Source organism: Rhinolophus sinicus, chromosome 17 (genome assembly GCF_057876585.1).
Source record: "Rhinolophus sinicus isolate RSI-liver-muscle chromosome 17, RSI-T2T, whole genome shotgun sequence".
Taxonomy (NCBI): domain Eukaryota; kingdom Metazoa; phylum Chordata; class Mammalia; order Chiroptera; family Rhinolophidae; genus Rhinolophus; species Rhinolophus sinicus.
The window spans coordinates 134,183,949-134,203,147 of record NC_142517.1 but is presented as its reverse complement, the minus strand read 5'-3'; positions in this window follow the sequence as shown (position 1 = coordinate 134,203,147).

The following is a 19,199-nucleotide window of genomic DNA, read 5'->3' as shown; positions in this document are numbered from 1 at the left end:
TTTTGTCTTTTTATCTTGAGAATACACTAGTGTATTTGCCAGAATGATGATTAGTGAGAGAATAAGGTGAAGTTCTGACAAAGGGATGGGATTTCCATGATTAAACTAATTTCCTAATGATCCATACCCTGATACTGGCAGAGGAATAATATTCATTCTGAAATCAAGGAACTTCCACCCTTAAGGATAGGAAGATCAAGTAGAGTTTGGCTATTCAGTAATTAATGGTATCTGCCATAGGAAATATCCTATACACTAAGACATGGTGGATGAGGAGAATTAGCAAGAAAAATATGAGCATGAGAGTGCCAAAGTGAGAAAACCATTTCCAGATAGAATAATAAATGTAATATTTCAAAGAGAGAAATATTGATAATTGTACTAAAACACCAACAGTTTGAAATCATAGTGTAAAAGGTTGGGAAATGAAATTATAAAATCCAAGAAAGAATCAAATCATGAACTACCACAAATTATTTACTTAAAATGGAATGTTACTAATTTATACAAAAGATAATTAAAAAGGTTACATGTACATATTTATGGATAGTTTTAAGGAAAATTAAATAAATATATATACTTTTGTGAAAAGTATACATAATAAGTGTGATAAATGTTTAATATAATATACAAAACAGATACAGTTATGAGAAGAAGTTGGGATTATGGGTGCTAGATCATTCACTTAATTTAAATATTTTTAATTTAGTTGATACAATTAAAATGCTAATTTGTTTTCCAGCAGCACATTTTTTTGGCCTCTACTGTCAATTTACAAAGTAAAATTGTCAAGTAAAATTCTATTTGCTTCAAAGATCAAGCTGCCACATGTGGTTATGCAGATTGTGCACTGCACAAATTTGCTCAAGAAGCAAGTGATAATTTTGCTTGCTCTGCCCTTTGTGTTGATGCATGGGGCACCTGCCTGAAAGGTTCCATTTTTAATTCTCTGAAAGTTATCGCATAGGCTAGACACAGCACTGTCCAGGTGGAAGGATACCTTATTATTTGAAATGAGATTTGAAGATACTCATTTTCCATATTCTCTTCCTCTCTCAACAGCATGGCTATTCAAAGTTAAGTGCAAAGCTCATGAACTAACCAAAGGAATGTACTTGAAGTTACGCAAAAACAGAACAGTAGCAAAGTTCATGGAATAATGGATACCGATCTTCTCATTGGGAAATGAAAAATCTTTTAAAGAAAAAACATACATCTGGTAACTGCAGTCACTTGAGTGATATCCAGGGATTCCTATAGGTGTTCTTTGCAGATATCTCTTTTTCTGTTCATTATTCAATTATTTCCTAAACTTCCCTCAATTCTTTAGAGTACCGTTTGACCTACAAAAAAGGATTGGAGTTTCTTTTCCCTTCTGACCAAATGAGAAGGGCAAGAATTATAGACATTTTTCAAGAAAGGAATGAACTTATTATGGTGAATTATGCGAAGGAAAGGGCCAAAATATAATTTATTCTGCTTTCCCTATTTAATCCTATTAGTTTCACTCTTTGCAACGTGTCTTTTGTGCTTTCCTGAGCAATCAGAATCCCACTTTGGTTTGAACTGTTGGCATGACCAGCTGGGTACAGTCACAGCACAGAGAAAATGCTTTCTGTGGGATTCATAGAACAGAATAAGAACAAAATGCTTTTGTCAGATGGGATGAAAAACATAGAAGATATGGACATTATTGTTCCTGAAGCAGATGCTTTTTCTCCCACAAGCAGATTTTGCCTTGTAAACCTGCTTTACTATTCCTAGAGGGAAGTTTTAACCAAGATATCCTAATGATATCAACTTCTTGGCTGATCTGAATTAGAAATTTTCAGGGACTGGCATTTTTTTGACAGTAATTTAGGTTCATGTCAAAAGTCAATGATCTCTGTAATGGCCTCAGACAATTCAAACCTCATATGGAAGAACTAAAAACAATAATTGCTTCATTTATTAAGAGTTTCCTATGTACTATGATATATTTAAGCAAATTACATGTACTTGCTTACTTAATTCTCACAAAACACCATATGAAGTAAGAAGTATTGTCATCCGCAATTTAAAAATGAGAAAATTGAAGCATTGAGAGATTAAACAACATGTCCACAGTCAACTAAATCTTAAATGATGGAGTTAGATGCAAATTTGGGAGTCACCCCAGAGTCTTGACCAGTAACTCCTGTCAGGAAAACTCTAATTGATCAGATTGAATATTATATTCAATACAAAGAATCATAGAAATTTATAGATCATCATTACCCATCCGCTAACCAGCACTTGAATTACTTCTGCATTAACCTCACTAAACATACAGCATCTCTAGGGATAAGAAACCCACTCACTTGCAAATCTGGACATTTTATGGAGTTAGAAATAATATCATTCCTTGTGTTCAGATTGCCTGGTTGATTTAGGCAAATATAAAAAGAGAAGCAGATTGGTTGCTGGTGTTTATTCTGATTAATGAAGTGAAAAATGCCAGCAATGAGCTATCCAGTCAAATGACCATATTCACAAAACAAATCTCATCCACATAAAATATTTCATTTAATTATTTGCTGAAAACAATTTATTCTCAAAGACTACAAAGGTCTCACATTCTTCAAGTAACATTTGTTCAGCTTGCTACACCTTCATTAAAAGATTTAATAAAAACTCTGATATTTCATAGGGAAAGTATAAATGATAAGGCTTTAAAACCTATCTGCAATATGAGGTAACCTATAAATTAGCAGGAATACTGTACTAGCTGTAGAAAAGCATTTGGCATTAATGCGTATAATTTTTTATCATAGAAAAGGGCCTTGCTTCTAAGCAGATGACAGCTTGTTATTTAAACTGGATGGGAAATGTGTCTGCTTAAAACCCTTCTCCAAAAAATGAATATAGTTAGCTGTTTGCAGTAATTATATTGTTTTATAATAGATATAAGAATGAGTAGGCAAAATAAAACCCTACATAAACATCCCTTCCCATACACTCACGTAACCTAATGGGTTAATTTAAGTTTCTTGATACTTAACTCCTGTTTTCATGCTTTTGTTTCCTTTATGAGGGCTATTATAATAGACTGCTAGTCAAACTCTCTGCTTGTAATCTCTGTCATGAATTCCAGCTCCACACATCTTGTCTGCATTGTTTCTGAGTCATATATTTTATCTGATCATTTCAGTGCTAAAAACTTCCAATGAAAGCTTGATTGCCTGATATCTGTATTTTTAATACAGATATCAAGAAGCTTTATGTTTAGCTCCAACGCTTTCCAGTTTTCAGTATCCAAAGATTCTCAAGGTATGTTTCTTCATGACTCATCAAACAATATGAGGAAGACAAGATAAAGATAAGTGTACAAGCTCTCCTGTAGAACACCAGGTTTATGAGCACTATGAGTTAAAAGAGGTTAGGTAGGACTTTTTATAAGTAGTGAGTCATGGTCAAGATCATCAAAATTATAGAATTCTTGGGAAAAAATGGAAAAGCACAAGACATTTATCTATAGAAACATGGCACCACAGCATTCATAGTAAAAAATACTTTGAAAATTGGAAATTCATTATGAGTTAACTGATACTACATACAGTAGGAATAATATGCTACTGCTTTCAGGTGATGTCAGAGTTCAACAAGGCTGTCATTTAAAATGCAGGTTAGAAGACACCCAAATAATGGGTTTGACAATACTTAAAAAATTTCTGTATGAAGCTGCTATGACTTAAGAGGAAGTAAATGATGATGAATTGATGGCCTGCATTTTCTTTATGTGCTAATTCATGTAAGATTTTAATCGCTTGATTAGATTTTTGTGAAGTAAATTTTAAACTTCAAAACAAGTTTTAAAACATCAATGGAAAGATATATACATCAACTGTCTATTGTTTTGAACCCTTTTCATATAAGGTTAGGTGCAAGATTGATTGCTATCCATAGAAAATTTATTGATTTACATCAACACCAATGATGTTTCTCTATACCTCTTGAATAGGTATTATCAAACATTTTGATCTTTGCCAATCATGGAGGTAAAAAATGATAACTCATGGTCATTTTAACTTCAAATTTTTCTCCTGTGAATTAGGCTGAGCATATGGGTCAAAAGTTGAAGTTTCATTTATATTTATTTTCTGTGCAGTGTCTCCTTATTTTTTGCCATTTTTATGGGAAGAATTTTTATACAGTAAAGATATCAATTTGTTGTCTATGACATGAGTTGTAAATATATTTTCTATTGTTTTTATCTGTCCTTTTTTTTTAGTATTTTGCTATACTTATTATTACTTGTTAAATTTTATGTGTTTATGTTTATTGTTTTTTCATTTTGATTTATGGGTTTGAGATGATACTCAAAAATATACTTTGACATCAAAATTCACAAGATTTTTCTCTCAATTTTCTTCTAGTGCTTTTATGGTTTTATTATTTTACATTTAAATCTTTGATAATTCTTGAAATTTTTATGGTCTAAGGAAGCACAGTAGTGCCTCGGTTTTCGAACGTCTCTGTTGATGAACATTTTGGTTTATGAATGCCATAAATCCAGAAGTAAAAATGCTTCAGTTTTCGAACACGACTCAGAAGTCAAACATGTCATATAGCTTCTGTTGAGTGCAAGATCGTGAGGCCTAGCTGTTGGCTGTTTGCAAATGTTTCAGAACTCGTGGATTATGTTCAAAAACTGAGGTACCACTGTAATTAGAAAACAACCCATGAGCCAAATGTGGTTCACAGTAAGCCAAATACAGCCATGCCAATTAGTTTATGTACTGTCAGTGACTGTTTTCACACTACAACAGTAAAATTAAGTAAAGTGATGTAAATATACAAAGTCAAAAATATTTACTATTTGACTCTTTACAGAAGAAAAATTTTCTTGACTCCTAAGATAAGTAATACAAAATTATGTATGGAGTTGAACATTGTTTATGTCATGTGTCTGCTGATTTGAATACTATCTTTATAATGTACCAAATCTTTAAAGATCTTTAGAAATGGAAGACAGGCTACACATAAGCATCCAAACTTCAGAAAATCCAGCTAAATGAATTCCTTGCAGTCTCTTATGTGAATGAGTCCTGGGTCTTTCTTTCTACCGAGGTACTATGGCCTGAGTTCCAAGAGAATGTTATAAAATTCATGTGTTATTGATTCCTCTGCCTATATTAGACAGATCCCAGATGTTTATCACTTAGTCATATTTTCCTTCTTCCTAAGATTTATCAGTAGGAAATTGTTGCATGCATGTGTAACACAGACATAACTGGAAGAATACCTCTCGTATGAGATCTATCTATCTGACTTAACACATCATCATTGTCAGTATCTTTGAGTGAGAGAATTATATTTTGTTCTTGAGTGCAAAAATGAAAGAGGGGGCAATGTCCTCTAAAAAAGCATTTTCAATTATTTTGCCAGTAGTCTTATTGGATTGTTAAAGAATTATCAATGGACTTTCCCCTTGCTCCACTTGAGATCTATGACACCTATTGGTGACTGTGACTTGAGTATCTGGATTTGGATACAGAGTCATACTGTGATGGAGGATCATTTTTCTTCAGTGCAAAGACGTTTCTCATGAAATATTCCAAAAGATGACCCAAAGATACACACACACACACACACACACACACACACACACACACACCCTACGTGTGTGTGTGTGTATGAGGTCTGACAATTAAGTTCGTGAATTCATCCTAGAAAAAGTGCTACATACCTCATTGCTGAATATCACTAGGGTCACCTTCGAAGTCCTCCCCTTGGGAAGCTACGCACTGATGCCAGTGCCTAGTCCACCTTTCAAAGCAATTTTGGAACTCTTTTTCTGGAATGGCCATCAGAGCTGTCATCATATTACCCATGATGTCCTGAATGTCACGAAAATGTCTTCCTTTCAATATTTCCTTTATCTCTGGGTAAAGAAAGAAGTAATTTGGGGGCCAGATCAAGGGAGTAGGGAGGGTGTTCCAATACAGTTATTTGTTTACTGACTAAAAACTCCCTCACAGACAGTGCCGTGTGGGCTGGTGCATTGCTGTGATGAAAGAGCCATGAAATGTTGAGGAGAAGTTCAGGTCATCTAACTTTTCCACACAGCCTTTTCAACACTTCCAAATAGTAAACTTGGTTAACTGTTTGTCTAGTTGGTACAAATTCATAATGAATAAACCTCTGATATCAAAAGAAGTTAGCAGCATCATTTAAAAGAAGTTCACAAACTTCATTTTCAGAATACATATTATATATTTCAGAAAAGAAATTAATTAAAGTATATATCAGTCATCAAAAAGTTATATCACCACTCCTGGTTACCAGGAGACTAGAGTATATCCAAGTCATTTATGATTAACAGACAGTCCGGGGTCTAGGCTAATTTAGACACAACATAAATTCAAAATCTACCCATGACCTTCTTGTCATCGTAAGTTTTCTGAATTCAAGGTTCCAAATATCATAACCAAATAAAGATATCACTTGCCAATATTTGACTCATCTCTCTTGTACATGAATCAGAATACGTGTTTTATGTTTAAAATTTTTAATTATCTAAAATATTTAAATAAAGTGTACTTTAGTGTGCCTGTGACATTTATTTATGAGAAATGCACAAATAACTCACTCCATGAACAACAATCATCATCTCTGGGGAAAATAAATGACCAAAGAATGTTCAGGCATCCACTGCATGCTCAGCATGGAGAGAAAATGGAAGATTCGTAAGTGAACTGACATTATAAGGAAAAGAAAGAAGACTCTGTATGTCTAGTGAAATTTAGTTCTTTAAAGGACTGGTTAAATCTATAGATTGCAGGTAGCCTAGGAAATTTTAAATGGCCGTTCATTGTGAGGAACTCATTTCGAACACATTTGAAAGGCAGAACATCTAAACGTGCGGTGGCCTTTTTGCACCTCTCAGGAACTTTGATTGGGCCCTGACTGCGAAACAGAATGCAGAGAACTGAGTCACAAGCATAGTTCTATAGCTCCCTGGGGTCCTTTGGAAAGGGCTCCTCATCCAACCTCGGTCTAGGACGGGTTGGAACAGTGACTCCTCCAGGCAGGGGTCTGCGATAAACGACCTCCTGAGTCCTCGCTCAGCCTCACAAGTCTTTGATTTTGAACTGACGAAGTGCAAGCCGCTTTAACTAGGTCATGCAAAGAGCTCACATCCTGGCATGTAGTTGACATACACTAAATAATATGGCAGAGAGAGAGACAGAGAGACAGAGAGAGAGAGGTAGCAATGAACGTTTCTTAAAAGCAAACCTTTCTACATATTTTCATTTTCCCCAAAATGCAATATTCTTCTTCATCCTCTGGGAAGCAGCTTCTTTGAGTAGTAGTACTGTTAGTACGAGAATACAATTATATGTGATTGTTCATGGCACCCATTCATCAAGCTGTGGAAACAACAAGAAAAGATTCCTCTTTCTGTCTGTATAATTGGTTGGTGAAGGTAGGTGGCATTTGAAATCTTTTTTACTTTTTGGGCCAAATACTTTTCATTTCCACCTGTAATTATATCATTGGGTTTTTAAATGCATGGGTTTAATTAACTCTGGGAATTCAGGGACCAGTAAGTTTTCTATCACTTAACTCCTTGATCTACCAGCTTTGCAGCTATTTCATTTTTCACTTCCCCCACAAATCCTCTTGATCTAATATCTACATTATGTATCATAATACAATGTAGAAGAAACGTCAGATGCTACTATAGGTTATTGATATCTTTGTAACTTACACTTCTTTAATAATTACATAATTCATAGAGTCTTAAAGTTATAAGAAACCTTTGTAATCATATAATTAAATGCATTAATTGGTAAAAATGGAGGATTTGCTATCTTTCTGTCATTTTTTTCCATCTCATGTACTAAAGCCATTATATTTTACTTAATAATAAATGGTATTTTTCACCTTTGTTTCTAATGAATTATTTTACCAACACAATTTCTTATCAAAGCAGAAGACTAGGGCAATTTCTCTTCCATAAATGTTCTTCACAAAAAATAAAGATGCTCATCTTGAATCAATACAAGTATTTGATATACAGAGAGTACCAAAAAAAATATACACATTTTAAGAAATGAAAACTGTATTAAAATTGTAATACTCAATATATACCAATAACGAAAGATGAGTACAAGTCATGTTTGACTTCTGCAATGACAAGAGATGCTCAAAGTGGTTGCCATCAGTGTCCAGACACTTCTGATTATGGCAAACTACTTACTGCTTGAGCAATGTTGACCAAAATGTCCAATTATATACGTTTTTTTATACTCACTATATATATATATCATATTTTACTGTATATATATCATATTTTATATATACATATATATCATGTTTTACTGTAGAAATAATTTCAAAAGGAATGATCTGTTCTGTTTTTCTGTCTTCTTTGTTATACCTTAGCAAGAGTTAGCTTGAGTTGGGCTGCCCTCTCAGGTTCTTTATGAAAGAGAGCAAAGCTCATTGTTCTGAGAGTATAAAACTCATTTCCCTGGCCTCAGTAGCACATTTGTTTAGAGTCAAATGCTCTGATTTTTTTTTTTTCCTCACTCACCTACTTCACTTTAGTGACTTTTATAGACATTTCACTAATATGAATACCATGGCTTACTCCTGTATTGTTTCTTATATGCACTCCTGCACTATTTCCCTAAAGTATATGTTAATTGGGTGAGATGGGAGAAGCTCCCTCTACCTGGCTCATGTAAAAAATATACTACATTGAAACAAATTCACACAAAAACAATAAATGTGCAAAAAATTTATAATAAATTTATAATAAAAAAAATTTACTTACAGAGTAGGGGATATTCCTTTAGTGCTATTGTAAAATGTTTTCAAAGAGAAGGAAATATAATAGCTTTGCTCATTTATGTTTGTCTTCTAGATGTACACAAACTATTTTAAAAAGTTGGGAATTATGTAATTTGATAGTGAATAACATAGTGTAAGCAAAATGATATTTGAATTGTAATAAAACAGCATGGTTTCTTTTTTTTTTTTAATTACAAATAGAGTCCATCTATTTATTATGGTGACTCTGCTTAGGCTTTGTATTTTTTATTTTCTCATAAAAACAAGAAATTTGGAGTAACAAAATAAATTCTGAACCTACAATTGAAATATGTTATCAATTCAGCCTGGTTAATAAGTCAGATGTTCTGAATTACTGGGGATTGTTAGTAAATCTGTTGCTCGCTGCAGTACATACCTATTCTGGACATCATTTCTTGGAATTCTAAATCCCATTAGTTAATGATGGTGAGAAATAACAAAGTTGAAGAAAGGTGCTCCTTAATGATAGGCAGTTCTAAATCTACTCAGAACATTAGAATAAGTACTTTAAGCCTAATGCCCTTGAGATTACTAATTTCAATTTAAATGACCATTTTTAAGCAGAATTTTTTGTTCTAACAAAATTCATTGCTGTTGGTAAATTTCAAGTGGAGGTTTTATACCCTATTTGAAGACTATCTTGAACAATGTAAAAAGATTAAGTTTTCTCCTGAAAGAAATACAGAAAATGTTTATCCATCCAACAGATATTTTGTTTTTTTTTAGATTTTTTTAAAATTCACAAGTGCCAAAGACATGCTCTTTCATGTTTTGTATCTCTGTAATAATCAGTAGATACACGTTCACAAGAAGACCACCTTCCCTCATCAGAAGTATAAAGATCCCTAAAGAAACATCACGTGGGTATAGTGACACTGCCAACAGAAACCAAAATCATAGTGTTACTATTTTTATTATAAAATGCAATAGAAAGCTCAAGCATTTGAATATGCAAAGTGAGTCATTACCATGTGTATAGGCAGCACATTTGGCAAATGCTGAAAAATTGAACACTGTGGATTTGTGATAAATTATGGTTACAACAAAGCTGTTGGAATTAATGTTTTAATTCATGCTTGGTAGTATAAAGTCATAGCTTATCATGCTGGCCAGGCAGACTTGTTGAGTGTTTCTCTTTCTGAACTCTTTCATTGACATTTTAAAAGCTATTCCAACACGACGATATACAGTTTCTCCTTCTACTATCAATTACATGCTTAAGCAGTGGGGAGAACTCTTAGTTTGGATGATCAATACACATCAACTCACATCAAACAATTTGAGGAAGAAAGAAACCAAGCCAAAAAATATATATATTTTTAGACAATGGAACAGAGGAAACTTGCACAAATAAACAGAAACAAATTTTAAAAGAGTTATGTTATTGCTCAAAAACACACTAAAATTCTGAAAGAGAAGGCATAAACATCAGTATTTTATGAATGCTTGGGTTTTTCCTCCTCAGGAATGATAAGACCCAGATGAGGAATCTTCTCGCATTCCGCAAAAGACATTTGTTGAACGCATGTCCATTAAAACTTTGTATTTATCAGACCCTCACTAAACACTGGGAAGAAAATTGTGAGTGAACAGACCTCATGGAGCTTACATTTTAACTAAAATGAAAATGTTATGAGGTTGATTCCAATGAAAAATAGTGTGGTACAAACATATATCAAACTACCAATCAATGGGTTTCCTTGATGAGTAAAATTTAAGGGGCTGTCAAAATGAGGAGTATTACAGCTAACATAAGGTCTTGGAAAAAAATAGGACTGTGCCATGTCTTTGAATCCTGCCTGCCTAACCAAAGTACTAGAGGCTGTTTGCTGAACTGAAGTAAACTGAAACCATAATGGTAAAAGATAGATGCCATTGTTTTTTTGTGTGTTTTTTTCATAACAGATATGAAATCTTTCAAGAAAAGGCCTATACATAGACTTGACTAGACAGTCTTCACAAGATTTTGTAGAACCCAATATTATTTTAAAAAGTCAGAGCCAGAGGTAAGAATATTGAACCAGATTCAAGTACCATATGGAGGTGTATGTGATACAGGCCAGAGAAAAATGAAGTTCAATCTCGGGTTATTGAAAAAGTTGCTTTCTCTACCACTGTTGGCCTCACTTATTTTGTAAATCTGGGAAAACTAGTTTGCTTCTTATTTTTTTCCCAGATCTCCAACACGGTGGCACATCTTTCTTTTCATAGAGCCAGCAGTGATGTAAAGAACAGTTTCACATAGCTTGTAGGTTTTGCTGGAATTCTCTGTTCTTGGATAAACTCTGAATACATTTGATTCTTACTCATTAATTAAATCATGTAAGTACACTGGAGATACACATTCTCAGTAGGAGAAACAATAGAATTCAATTTACATCAGAATGGGGCCCTCTGGGCTCAAGAATCAAAACACCTTAGTTCATTTTGCTATTACCCTAGGAAAACACTTGAGGATGCATGTTTAGTTGAGATTACTGGAAAGAAAGACCCTTTTGATATGTCCTCTTCCTTTTTCATTCTTAAACAGTGAAGTAGAAGAGGATAATCAATAATTATAATTACAATGTTCTTTTTATCAACTCCTCAAATGCCTTCTTATATGTCATCACTACCTTTAAAGATGACAACTTTTGCAATTCTTGAGGCATTTTTCTTTTTACCTGACAAAGTATTTATCATTAATTTTGGCATTCAGATGCTACGCAAATTAGTAAAATAGTGACCAGTACTTATACACAAGATTTTTCTTTTTTTTATCTTTTAGGTGTACAAAACAATGTAATAGTTTTAATAGGCATCAAGAGAAAATAAGTTTATTCAATGTGAAAGAATTTGGAATAACAAAATGAAATGTTCTCTGTTGTTACTTTATTAAAAATGATATATTGAATTTCAATTGTTAACAATTAATTAAGCTATTCATTTTACTCTTCCCTAAGTCCTAGTTCTTGAAACTTTCTGAGAATAGGTGAGATAGACAATGTAAAGCACAACACCTGGCACCACATAAGTGGGCACTAAAAAATGTTTACTGCTTTTCTATTTAATTTTCTTTAGTTCCTTCTACCTAATATAAACATTTATTCATTCATTTACTTACCTAATATTTATTGATATCACCTACACGTCAAATACTTGGCGAAGTACTTGGGATTCAACAGTGAGCAAGAGATTTTTCATCACATTTGCTAGCCAAATTGACATCTGCACTGTGCAAAGAAAAAAACACAAGATGTTGAAACTCAATGGACTCTGATACTCTTTTGTAATCGTAATACCTGGCAATGCCATCAGCAAATACCAAAATTATTATTGGGATGTACATTAAGGAAAACCATTGTTTGTTGTAGTTGAAATAAAATATTTAATTACTTGACTCAGCTTTTTACTTTATTCCTTACCATTTTGGAAATGTGATCATTTGGAAAAACTACATTGTTAAATGTATTATTGCTACTAAATAGCTCTCTAGATTAATTATTCTAGGTATGGATATTCTGTATGGGGAAAAGGGAACTTACTAGAAAATAGAATGTTATAGATGAAAGAGTCCCCAGATAACACTTGTCCAGATGTAGATAGAGGCCTTATATATTTGAGGTACGTATCCCTTGTGATCAAGCCAGTTAGAATGTGCAAATAAAACCACTGGCCGTGCTGATTATTCTTTTCTATATTAATAGGTTATTAGTTCTGGGGGGATAAAAAAAGATTGTTATTGTCTGTAATTGCATCCATCTTTATAGATTCTCCACAGATAAATTCATTGTGCATGCCTGCCAAATGAAATGTGTACTAGAGTATCTAAATGAGTATGCTACCTGTCAATCAGTATTTTCTAGGCTTCTTAATCAGAGCTGCATATTTTTTATGTTGAAAAGTATTTTTAAGAGCATAACTTTCAAATGACTTTTCAAATGTTTGCTTTTGAAACTGCTAGTTTTTTAAGAAAACTTGTTCTCAGTAATGAAATTTTAAGAGTCCTTGTTAAAGTGAAGTGTTTTTACTGGGCCATTAACAGATCTACCACTGATTCCATTCTTAGAAGATAAGCAATAAAGCAAGGGGGCTAGTTAGTATATTGGTAGATCTAACTCAATGATATTTGATAAATAGTCACTTATATCTAGGAAGAGATAGTAGGAAAGTAGGTTTTTATCAGGGACTGTAAACATATTGATCAGTTGTCCAGAACACGGAAAAGAAATAACCAAGTAAGGTGTGCTTTTGCCTTGCATTTGAATTTTCACTAGATGACTTCTCTGATGTCAGAAAAAGCGATGGTTTCAATTTAAATAAGGAGAAAAATTCCTATAGAGTATATTTTGCAGAAATCTTCAGATCCTGGTAAAACCTAGAAAAACTTCCACTGATTGGTAACATTTTACAAGTTTTGATCATATTATAGGAATAATCATGAATGATTTTATTAATTGACACCAACATTTGGCACTTTCAATAAGACTGGAAACTTCAAAGAAGTGAGTGTGTTAGAGGTCAGATACTTATTAATGTGCCAATCTGCTACTTGAATTTAGAACCCAACTCAGTCATTTCACTTTCATCTTTAAAAGGAGAATAATATTATTAGAGATTAGGTTTAAATGAGAATTAAATGAGCTAATGCATGAGAAATTCTTAGAATAGTTAGTGCTGTATAATAAATGCTTAATAATTGTTTGATGATATTAGCACTACTAGTAACAGTAATCTTGTACTTGGGCAAAGGACTTTTACTTCTCTGTACCTGTTTTGATTTTTCCTATAAAAGAAGGATATTATTACTTATCTACAAGTTTTTATGAGAATTAAGTGAAAAATATGTATAGAGTGTTTAGCCTGTTGCCTGGCACATATAATCAATATATATTATCTCTATTGTTACTACTATCAATCCATAAATTCTTCTCTACCACACGGCTGCCCATCCTAAAGTTATGAGCTGCTTTTTTTGAAGCTCATTTTTTTTTCTTTTAAGGGAAAAAGTTGTTCAATTTAATCCAAGTTCATCTTTGTAAAAATGATGGGGAAGGGAACCTATTATGTGATTGATTTGCCCAGGTCTCCAGATCCCTCTAGGGAAAGCCTTGTGCATAGGCAAAGCATTTCCTCACAAAAACAAACATGTTTCTGATTCTGCAGCCTCCTTTTTCATGCACAATTCTCTGCCAACTGTTGCTACTGTTTGGCTCATGTTCAAGATAAACAAACATTTTTCTGGCAATTCAGAAGCTTCTTTCTGAAACTTGCAAAGACAGAAAGAAGTGTCCAGAACTCAAGATGTCAGTTTATTATTTTTAAAACAAAATTACTTTGAACCTTACACATTCTCTTCTTATTTACTTCTAAATTTTCAATTTCTTACTTTTGTAGACACCCCTATATGCAGCAACTGACAAAACACTGATTTATTCCACATAACACTTAGGGGATCCGTGGCTTTATTTTCTTTCTTTATTTTATTTGCAAGAGAAAGTCAATGCTTTCCTCTTCCTTGGACTAATGAGGTCCTATGCTTAGTTTCTCCTGTGGGAGGTAATTTGTTCTTTATGTGCCCCTACTCTTTGGGTATTTTCCTCTATAAGTTATTTTAGCAGTTTAGATAATCTTGAGTTGATCCCTTGATTTTATAAATTAGGCAAATCATATGTCCAATATATAATTTTGGATTCTTGAACTTAATTCTTTATTACTTCTTTTGTTTTTGTTCCTAAACCCAATAAGAATATTTCAGTTCATCCCAGACCCACCCTCCAACCTGATGCCAACCTGAAACAAAACTCTGCCTTTTCAGCTTCCAGAAGAAGTCTGTGGGGACAGAGCCAGGAGTGCAGTTTCCAGGCTCTCGGCCTCATGTGGAAAGGTGCTGGCTCAGGTAGTAAATGGCCATCAACTGTGATTGGATGGCCATCAGCTGTGGCTAGTTGGCTGTCAGCTGTAACCAGTGAGCCATTGGCCACTAATATAACTGCTGTGGCTACGCTAGCAGAAAAATGGGGGCTAGCAAGAAGATGGTGGCTGAGCTGGCAAGAGCGGATTGCAGCTGGCGGGTGAGGTTGTTTGGCAGGGACAAGTGGATGGTACGTTATGGATAGTGTGGTTCCTGCTTCCTGTGTCTCCAACCTAGCCTCCAGCGAAAGTGTAGTGGTATGACTCCCATATCTATGGCTCCATGGGTGTTCCTTTTTGGCCTCACCATGTCCTGCGTTTTTATGTGAGGAGTGGGAGCTGAGACCTTGCAGGCCGCCCTGCACGATAAGTCCAATGCAGCTTTACATGATGACTTACATTTGGCAGGGACATCACAATGTCGTGCATTTGTCTGTCCATCATCTCATCCTACACCATGTGTTTGTGCCCCAAGCTGCTATTTCTGCCACTCCCCAAATGAATCTCATCAACTATGCACAGCCCCCTAGAAAGTCCACTCCATTAAGTTCCTTCCCTTGTTTTGCTCTACTATAATCTAGGAAGGTCAAATAATCCTCTACTCAGACAAAGGCAAAGCTGTATCTTCCCTAGTTAAGGCTGCTGTTAACCAGCAAGTTAATTAACAAACTTTAAGTTGTACAGGTGTTCAAATGATTATTAGTCCTGAGTTGTTTGAACTTAAACATAGACTGCATGTTCTCTGTCACGACACATTTATAGCACAACCAACAACTGAAGTTGTTTTAATTACCATTCATATTTTTACAGCTGTTTCATACAGAATGCCAAAGAGAGGCAATATAAAGCAAGGCTGGGCTTTCTTACCATCTGTCTCTTATCACTCGTTCGCACATCCCACGATTTCTAGTAGCCTCTTTTCTTGCTTCATTGCCTGTTCACTAAACATTTTGTCTAAATGTCCACCTTGGGCTGTTATATTGCCTCCCCTAATTTTTCTAATAACAGAAGCAATAAAAAAGTCTTGATTTGGTTCTCATATTTATCATCACCTCCCCAGTTTGACTCAAAGTGTTAGGGTTACCTCACTCTAACTATTAAAAATTCTTCCAGAACTCCCATGGCTTAGAGCGAGGCTCAACTTTTTCCAGATGCTGGATAGAAGAATATCTTTTTTTATCCTAGTCTGGGTCATGCCTACTTCCCTGCTCAAGGATAACAGTAAGAATCCTCATTCAATTGAAATTTCATCCTCACCACGGGAGTGTGGTATGGCACACACATTGGGGACAAATGTGCATTCTGGATGTTTAGGTCATTCATTTTTTTAAATGGCACCACATGACGAACATGGTATATATTTCCCTTTATGCATGTACGTGTGAACTCTAATGGACATTATGGATATTAGTTAATAACAATGTATTAATATTGGTTTAACTGTACTAAATGTACTACCCTAATGCAAGATATTAATACTAAGGGAAACTGTGAGAGGGGAGAGAGGGAGAATATGGGAAGTCTTTGCACTATTACTTTAATTTTCTGTAAACATGCAACTGCTCTAAAAATAAAGACTATTAATTTAAAAAATATAACAAAAACAAAACAAAACAAACAACAAAAAAAAAAACAGAGGCAACAGAAGCATGGGGCCCCAAACAAGTGCTCAAATTGTTAACATGTCTTACTCTAATTTCTTTTGAGGGACATGGCTTCCTAATCATGACATTCAATTACCACAGTTAGCCTGATGTGACACTCATCAGAAGAGCATTACTTAATGGGAGATTAATAATTTCAAGTCAGTAGAGGATGAAAGGACGCTGACCAAAAAAAACAAAAAAAAACAAAAAACAAAAACATGAGTGCCAGGTGGCCAGCGTGAGCGTCGGCAGCCCAACTTACGACCGGCTACTGACTGCCTTGGCGGGAGGGGGGAGAGCGCAAGGCTCATAATACCAGCCTGGGCCAGGGAGCTGTGCCCTACACAACTAGACTGAGAAACAATGGCTTACAAACCAGGAGTGTGGGGGGGAGGGGAAGGGGCAAGAAAAAAGAAGATTTTCATTTTTCTGTGAGGTTTCTCCCACGAAAAGATTTTCAATTTTTAAAAGATTCAAAATCTAATAAGACAAAGGAATAATTTCAAGTCCATTGTAGGTTGAAATTGGTGCCAAATTACTGGTGGCAGGACTGATCCAAAGACAAAGTCTTTTTGCAAGCGCAAAAGTGAATGACAACATGGGCACACCTGTGCTGAAAGCCTAGGAGACGTTAGGTGAGAGGGATGCAGTGTACACAGTTTTCTATCTTCATGAGAATATCTCTCTCAGCCTGATACAAAATTTAATTAGATTAGCAATGCTATAAATCCAATACAGATATGTGTGCACATAAAAATGCACATACCTAGAGAGACTAGATATGCTTTTCAAAGTGACCCAGCTTAGGGAGCCTGTTTCTGGAAAACAGCAACAATCTGATACAAGCCTCATGCACTGCCTTTTATTGCTCCCAAAAGCATAAGAGCAATTCTCAAGTTGGAGATTTTACCACATTGCCCTAAGTGACATTAGCTTCTAATTTCTGTCAATCAGGGATAGCAAGTGAGATTCCTTTTCACATTATTCGAGAGTCAGACTTTGTTTTTTATCAGGGAAATTGCACATCTTGAGAGAAGAGCCTTCTTAGATACACCCCCCAGTATGTGTTATCAAGTCACACAAATATAGCTATTACTTGTACAAAAGGGGCAAGAGCTGGAATGAAGCTGATTAATTATTTGGCCTGTCCTTCGACCCCTCATTTGTAAATTACAATTTGCCTAATGTCGCCCTAGTTTTCACAGAGGTAGCATTAGTTAAAGCCACCATATAAACCTAACTTAGTTTTAGAGAAACAGTCTGTAATAGAGCTGACATCGGACCTTGTTATTCTTCAAACTTCTGTAGTCAGTAAGACCAATTACGTTTTCCCCAAAGGAATGTAAAATTTATTTTGAGAACTGGTAAAGTATACGAGAATAGGTCACAGATATGTGTGGTGTTTGTGCTGTATATACTACAAAGGAAAAATTATCAAAAACGTATTAGATTATATTTTTACAAGTATAATAAGAAAACATACAACATTTAATACCCTCCGATCAGGTATCAGGCACTCTCACATAATTTGCCATTTCTAGATCACAGCATTCTTGTGGAAAATATTATCACCATTTTTTTCTTTTGAGGAAGCTCAAGTCCAGAGAGGTTAAACAGCATGAGAAAAGGTTTTTTGTTTGTTTGTTTGTTTGTTTGTTTTTGTGTGTGTATTTTTTGTTTGTTTTTTTTTTGTTTGTTTGTTTGTTTTTTAATGGAGCGGGAACCAGATCTTAAGTATGAATTCTAGGTCTTTTGAATGAACCACTCTGCCTCTGATTGACAAAGAATTCAGTCTTTCCTTTATGTCTCTTCAAGATCTATTCCTTATTCCTTATCAGCCATTTCCTTTGGATTTAATGTTTGGTTTTCCTCATTCTTACCCCTTTTACTCACTGGGAGGATGGAGTGAAGCCAGGTAACCTTGATTCAATCATTCCCTTTAGGGAGGTGGCAGGTGAAGCCTTACCCCCAGAGGACAAAAAACTAGGTAGATGACCAAGACCAATCTCCTGTCAACTGGATGTTCAGATAAATTGACAAATGATATTTGCTAGGAGGAAGAGACATATGTGGGGAAATATCTTTAACAGGACCTTCTTGGCTACTTATTATCTTTAGTAAATAGGATGCAGGAAACATGAGGCATGGCTCCATAGAGAATGTTGTGTACCCTCTATAATTCTCTTCAAATGCCTCCTGCTGTCCGAGGAACTGCATGGACCTTGCTTGACATCTTGTCTTTTCTGGGCCTGAAGCACATGTCTGATACAGGAAGGGAGGACCTAGGGAATTTGCCTTTGAAATTCAAGATTTCTTTGTACTTTGTGTGAGCCTCTGGGTAACCAATATTCTGCCATTTTTGAAAATAAAGCCTAATATATATTTCTAATTTGTGTGTGAGTTGACAATCTGAACCTGTGTGTTAGCTTACTCACAAAATTGACTGTTGTTTACATATATTCACAATTAATAAGGTATGATTAGAAAGAACTAATGGATTAGGAACTCTAGAGCGGTTGTACGGACTTTATAATTATGGATGACTGGTGCATCTGCATCCCTGTTTCTGCATCATCTCTTGAGACAAGGCCAGGTCACTGGAAGTGTTTTTATGCAGTTCTATAAGGCAGCAGCCACTGGATTGCAGGCGGGTAGCCTACTAGACTGATGGTGTATTGCTATCAACAGATGCTGGAAGAAAATGAACATTGTGGAGTTAAGCTCCAAGGGAATTTTACTCAGGCAGGTTAGAGCTATTCAATTATATTGTAGTGAGAATTGGATTCTGTCAAATATGATATGAGTAGACTGCTCACTACA